A 6,437-nucleotide genomic window follows, 5' to 3' on the forward strand; every position below is an offset into this window, starting at 1 on the left:
TGTCCCTCAGTTCTTCAGCTCAAGGCTAGCACTCTACCACTTGAGCCACAGCACCACTTCTGACTTTTTCTGCTTATGTGGTGTTGAGGAATCAAACCCAGGGCCTCATACATGCGAGGCAAGCATTCTACCACTGAACCACCTTCCCAGCCCTCTCCTTGAAACTCTTATCTCCAATTAACCACTAGAAAACTGGATGTTAAACTGTACTTAATGTGGTGTGGTAGAGTATTAAGCTGTACTTAACATGGTGTGGTAGAGTATTAGCCTTGAACAAAAAAGGTCAAGGACAGTTCCCTAGTTCAAGCAAGCCCCTCCACCAACAACAACCACAAAAGAGGAACTTTGCATTTGACATAAAGTAGAAATAAACATAGTGAAAAATATTGTGTTCTCTTTGTAGCTACTTGCTGTTGGCTGTAAAAACTCAGAGCTTGAAGCTGTCAAGGCTTTCTTGTTCTGATGTTTTTGTTTTTTTTTAAATTATTTTATTGATATTATTTTGGGGGGGGGGGGGGCGGTGTCCGGTTGTGGGGCCTGAACTCTGGGCCTGGGCGCTGTCCCTCAGCTCTTCAGCTCAAGGCGAGTCTACCACTTGAGCCACAGCGCCACTTCCGGCTTTTTTCTTTTTGCTTATGTGGTGCTGAGGAATGGAACCCAGGGCCTCAGGCATGCAAGGCAAGCGCTCTACCACTGAGCCACCTTCCCAGCTGTTCTGATGTTTTTAAAAGGGAAGGAAGATGTTAAAGGGATGCAGAGAGGAGTTACATATGTTACACCCAACTAAGATTTCTTTTTTTCTCAGTAAAATTAAGAAAGTAGAATGGAATTGCAAGGGAGATATCCTTATCACTAAGGTTTGAGGTTATTTATTACTTTGTAAAGTCATTCGAGATATGAGGGTAATGTCCTATTCTTGTTTGTTTTTAACTGTATTTTTTTTGTCTTTTTTGGTACTGGGGATCGAACCCAGGACGATGCACTTGCTAGGCAAGTGCTTTGCCACTGAGCTACATCCCAGCCCTAATGTTCTATTCTTGGAATAATGATACCCTGGATTGCTGAGGTGTCACTCAACCTGGCTTCCTGGCATAAGGCCCAGGGCTTGTTCTTCCTGAGCTCCTGGCAGGGCTGCTAAGTCCATGTGCCCAGGGGCTAGGCTGGGAGCTCTCCAAGGCCCCTGGTCATGAGGATGTGTCCAGTCCCTGCTATGGAGGTACAGGACTGGAACTGGAAAGGCCTGTAGCTGCCCTTTAGTAAGGGTTGGAAAGGCTGCAAACTTGGCTTCAGCTTTAGGAACCTGGCATACTTGAACCTCCTGAGTGGGGATGGACAGGAGCTCACACACAATCTACTTTCCAATTATCCCCTAGTTTTGAGCCTCCTGTATTTTGCTGGTTAATTGAGATAAGACCCTCTCTGGGTAGGTGCCAGTGCCTCACACTTAGTAATCCTAGCTACTCAGGAGGCTGAAGCCTGAGGATCCCAGTTCAAAGTCTACTAATGCAGACAATCTAGAGACTCTTATCTCCAATGAACTAAAAAAAGCTGGAAGTGGAGGCAGGTAGCTTTAGTGGTAGAGAGCCAGACTTGAGCAACACAAAACAAACAGAAAAACCCTAAGGAAGAGCACAAGGTGCTAAGTGCAAGCCTCAGAACCAGCACAGAAAATTCTCAGATTTGTCTGCCCATGATGACTTCAAACCATGATCCTCAGATCTCAGCCTGTGCCTCACCTGCAGGGGAGTTGAGCTAGGGCCCAACAGCTCCCCTGGGAGCAGGAAAACACTCCCAGACGATGGTAAGCTGGGGGGTACAGTTAACATAGGTGGGGCTGGGAAGGTGGCTCAGTGGTAGAGCGCTTGCCTTGCATGCATGAGGCCCTGGGTTCGATTCCTCAGCACCACATAAGCAAAAAAGAAAAAAGCCGGAAGTGGCGCTGTCGCTCAAGTGGTAGAGCGCTAGCCTTGAGCTAAAAAGCTGAGGGACAGCGCCCAGGCCTAGAGTTCAGGCCCCATGACCGGACCCCCCAAAAAAAAGAAAAAATCCAGAAGTGCCGCTGTGGCTCTAGTGGTAAGAGCACTAGCCTTGAGCTGAAGAGCTGAGGGACAGCACCCAGGCCCAGAGTTCAGCCCCCATGCTGGCAAAACACACACACACACACACACACACACAGGCCCAGAGTTCAGCCCCCATGCTGAATGCTTAGCAATCGTGCCAAGTCCCTGTTTGGCAGAGGTTGGAAGCCCCCTCCATCATCACCTCCACTTGCCACTCTTCCACCCTAGCTGGCCGAAGCCCCCTCCATCATCACCTCCACTTGCCACTCTTCCACCCTAGCTGGCCTTATCTATCCCTGCCAGGCCTGCACAGCAGCTCTGGTAGCCTGAGTCCATCAGCCCTCCCTGCTCGCCTATGTCTCCCTTGCTCTTCCTGGTGTAGACAGCCATCTACAGGCAGCCCTAGGCTCTGCAGCCTGGAATGTAATCCCTTTCCAAGGGGCATTACGTTCCAGAGTTTCAGAGACAAGCAGAATCCACACGTGGTTGCCTCACCAACTACACAGGATTTCTCTTTGTTCTGCCCTGATTCCTAGCTGTCCAGGCCTTCCCTTCCTGTCCAGTCCAGTCTCTTGACTTGACTGTGGCCTGTGTGCATTGCTCTCCATAGACAGTAGACAATAGCTGTTTCTTCCTCTGGGGGAAGAATTTCTAGCATCTCTCAAGTTTCTAAGTGTCCCTAGTTGTTCCCTAGATCCACCTGGGCCTGGGCTAGCTGCACCCTTGGACCTAAAGAGCCTGCTTTGGCATACTATCTTCCTTTGTGCCTAATGCTGCCTTTCTCTGTGTCCTTTCTTCTGGCATTGAGAATGGCAGAGCTAGGTGCCAGTGGCTCACCCCTGTAATCCTAGATACTCAGGAGGCTGAGATCTGAGGATCATGGTTCAAAGCCAGACCAGACAGGAAAGTCCATGAGACTCTTATTGCCAGTTAACCACCAAAAAGCTGGAACTGGCTAGCCTTGTTAGCCTTGAGCACAAAAAGATCAGAGACAGGAACAATTCAAGCCCTAGGAAGGGCTCAGAAAGAAAAAAAAAAAAAAAAGCAAGAAAAAAAGACTAGAAGTGGAAGTATGGCTCAAATGATAGAACACCAGCTATGAGCAGAAAAAGATGAGTGAGAGTAGGTCCTGAGTTCAAGTCTCATTACTGGCACAAACAGCCAAACAAAATTCAGGAGGCTGGAGAAAAAGGCTCCAAAGTTCAGTATTTGGAACTAAGTCCCAGGGATGTAATAGATTACCCTATTAGCAATTGCCATATTAGATGTTCTCTTTGTCCCTTATTATGCCCTTGAAATTTTCTATTTTATTTGTGTCAAATATTTGTGCAGAATTCTGTCTCTTCCCCCAGTTTCTAAGTTCCAGGACAAAAAGAACTGAAGTTGCTCTGCCTACTACAATCTCCCCACTGCCTGACCTCAGAGATATGAATTCCGTACCAGTATTTATATACCAGATTTCATACATGGGCTGGAAGCATAGCTCCAGTTGTAGAGGCTCTGAGTTCAAACCCCAGTACTGAAAAAAAAATTATATGTTAAATGTTTGGTAAATGTTAAAATTGTTGAGTAGTTAGGTAAATTATAGACAGAACATTCAACACGGGCTGAATAGCAGGCCCTTTGATGCATCCTGAAGGGTTGTATGATGTAAACCCACCTTCAAAGAAATTGTGGGAAAAATGAAAATGAAACACTTTTTTTTTTTGTGACAGTCCTGGGGCTTGAACTCAGAGCCTGGGCACTGTCCCTGAGCTGCTTTTTTTCCTCAAGGCTAGCACTCTACCACTTAAGCCACAGCACCACTTCTGGATTTTTCGGTTTATGTGGTACAGAGGAATCGAACTGAGGGCTTCATGCATGCTAGGCAAGCACTCTACCACTAAGCCACATTCCCAGCCCCCAAAACACTTCTTGTAGAGTTAGGGGCCTGGCTCAAGTGGTAGAGTACCAGCCCAGCAAGTAAGCCCAACTAATAAGCTCTGAGTTCAAACCTCAGTACAGGAATACACACACACACACACACACACACACACACACACACACACACACACACACACACACACACACACACACACACACACACACACACTCCTTCCTATAGGAAGGGCATTTTTGTTTCTTGAAGGGGCTGGGTGAGCAAGGGGAGAAGGAAAGGTATCTCTAGACTCCGGGGCTTACCTGAGCCCTGAAGGGGCCTGGCACACTCAGGGAGGCCCTCCAGCAACCCTTGCAGACGGGTTGAATCTTGTCCTGTTACCACCAGGGACTAGAGTCTCCATATGTGACCCTTGGGCTCCCAGGTGCGTACAGGACACTGCAGACCTCCTGTCAATCTCCTTGATTGGCGGCTAGAAACCTCTTTGCCAGGGAGGCCACAGCTGAGCCTATTTGAAACCATCTTAGATTTCTTTTTTCTTTTCCTTTCTCTTTCTTTCTTTCTTTCTTTCTTTTTGACCTAGAAGCTCACATTCAACCTATCCAGCCTTCTCACTGACTCTCATTTTGCAATTCCAGCCAACACATCATCAAGCCATGCTCACAGCTGTCTGAAGACAATTTCACACAGCCTTCCTCAAGCTCTCTTTCCCTCTCTGACAGGGATTTAGCATAATCTGACTGTCAGTTCCAGACAGGGTCACCTTGCCTGGGTGTTGTTAATTTGATGGAAGGTAAGGTGTGCCAAGGTGAGCTGTTGGCTTTGTGAGAGGTGTGGAGGAAGCAGGGTTGATGGTAAGGAAGTATCAGAGAGAAAGGTTAATGTAATCTACTGGGAGATGCATGGGCTTTGTGTCTGGGAGGGTTTTGTTGGACCCTCCTTGGAAGTGACAGATGCCATGAAAAGATGGCATCAGTTCGGCCAAGTGAGGTAGGCTGTTGGTTCTTCAACATTTGGAATACTTTTGAAAGAGGAACCTAGTTTTGACCTCTTTGTGGACTTACTTTATTTTTTCTTTTATATTTATTTTTTTTTGTCAGTCATGGGACCTGAACTCTGGGTCTGGGCGCTGTCCTCAGCTCTTCAGCTCAAGGCTAGCACTCTACCACTGGAGCCACATTACCACTTCTGGCTTTTTCTGCTTATGTGGTATTGAGGAATCGAACCCAGGGCCTCATGCATACAAGGCAAGCACTCTACCACTGAGCCACCTTCCCAGCCCCTGTGGACTTACTTTATTGAGGGTTGGTTTTGTTGTTATTGGGGGTGGGGTTTTTATTGTTTTGTTGTTGTTTTTTTGTCAGTGGAGGATCTTGAACTCTGGGCTTGGGTGCTGTCCCTGAGCTCTTCAGCTCAAGGTGAGTGCTCTATCACTTGAACCACAGCGCCACTTCCAGTTTTCTGGTGGTTAATTGGAGATGAGTTTCACAGATGTGACATTCCTTCCCCGGGCTGGCTTGCAACTGTGATCCTTAGATCTCAGCCTCCTAAGTAGCTAGTATTACAAGGGTGAGCCACCGGCACTCAGCTTGATTTTTTTTTTTTTTTTTTTTGCTGGCCCTAGCGTTTGAACACAGGACCTGGACCCTGAGCTTCTTTTGCCTAAAGGGTCTACCATTTGAGCCACAGTTACACTTTGGGCTTTTTTGGTAGTTTATTGGAGATTAGGAATCTCAAAAGTCTTTTCTGCCTGAGCTGACTTTGAATTGTGATTCTCAGATCTCAATAGCTAGGATTACAGGCATGAGCATTGGCTTTTGAGTGATTTTGTTTTTGTTTTTGTTTTGCCGGTCATGGGGCTTGAACTCTGGGCATGGGTGCTGTCCCTGGACTTCTTTTTGCTCAAGGCTAGCATTGTACCATATAAGCCACTGCGCCACTTTTGGCTTTTTCTGTGATTTATTGGAGTTAAGAGTTTCATGAATTTTTCTTGCCTGGATTGGCTTCGAACCATGATCCTCAGATCTCAGCCTCCTGAGTAGCTAGGATTATAGGCATGAACCACTGGCATCTGGCCTTTTTTGTTGTTGTTATTTGAGTTTGGGTCTCATTATATAATCCAGATTGCCCTCATTATATAATCCAGATTGCCAAGTAATCTTCCTTCCTCAGCCTCCCAAGGGTTGGGATTACAGGCATGTACACCCAGCCTGTGGCTTTACTCAGTATGCTACCTAATCAAACATCCTCCCAGCTGCTTTTACATCAATTTTATTTTCACTTGTATCTTTACAGAAAATGGCACCGAGATCACAGATTTAGAATACCTAGAAGTTCCATATTTCAAACACCTTAATATCAAGTTTCTTCTCACTCTATGTACATTATTTACACACAAAGGCTACAGTCTAACATCTCAAACCAACAGAGGAAAAAGACAAGACCTTGGGGGAAGGGACTCCATGATGGAATGAAGAAGAAATCAACTTTCAATACGG

The sequence above is a fragment of the Dipodomys spectabilis genome, unplaced genomic scaffold (genome assembly GCF_019054845.1).
Source record: "Dipodomys spectabilis isolate Male_0828 unplaced genomic scaffold, ASM1905484v1 ptg000157l, whole genome shotgun sequence".
In the NCBI taxonomy this organism is placed as follows: Eukaryota; Metazoa; Chordata; class Mammalia; order Rodentia; family Heteromyidae; genus Dipodomys; species Dipodomys spectabilis.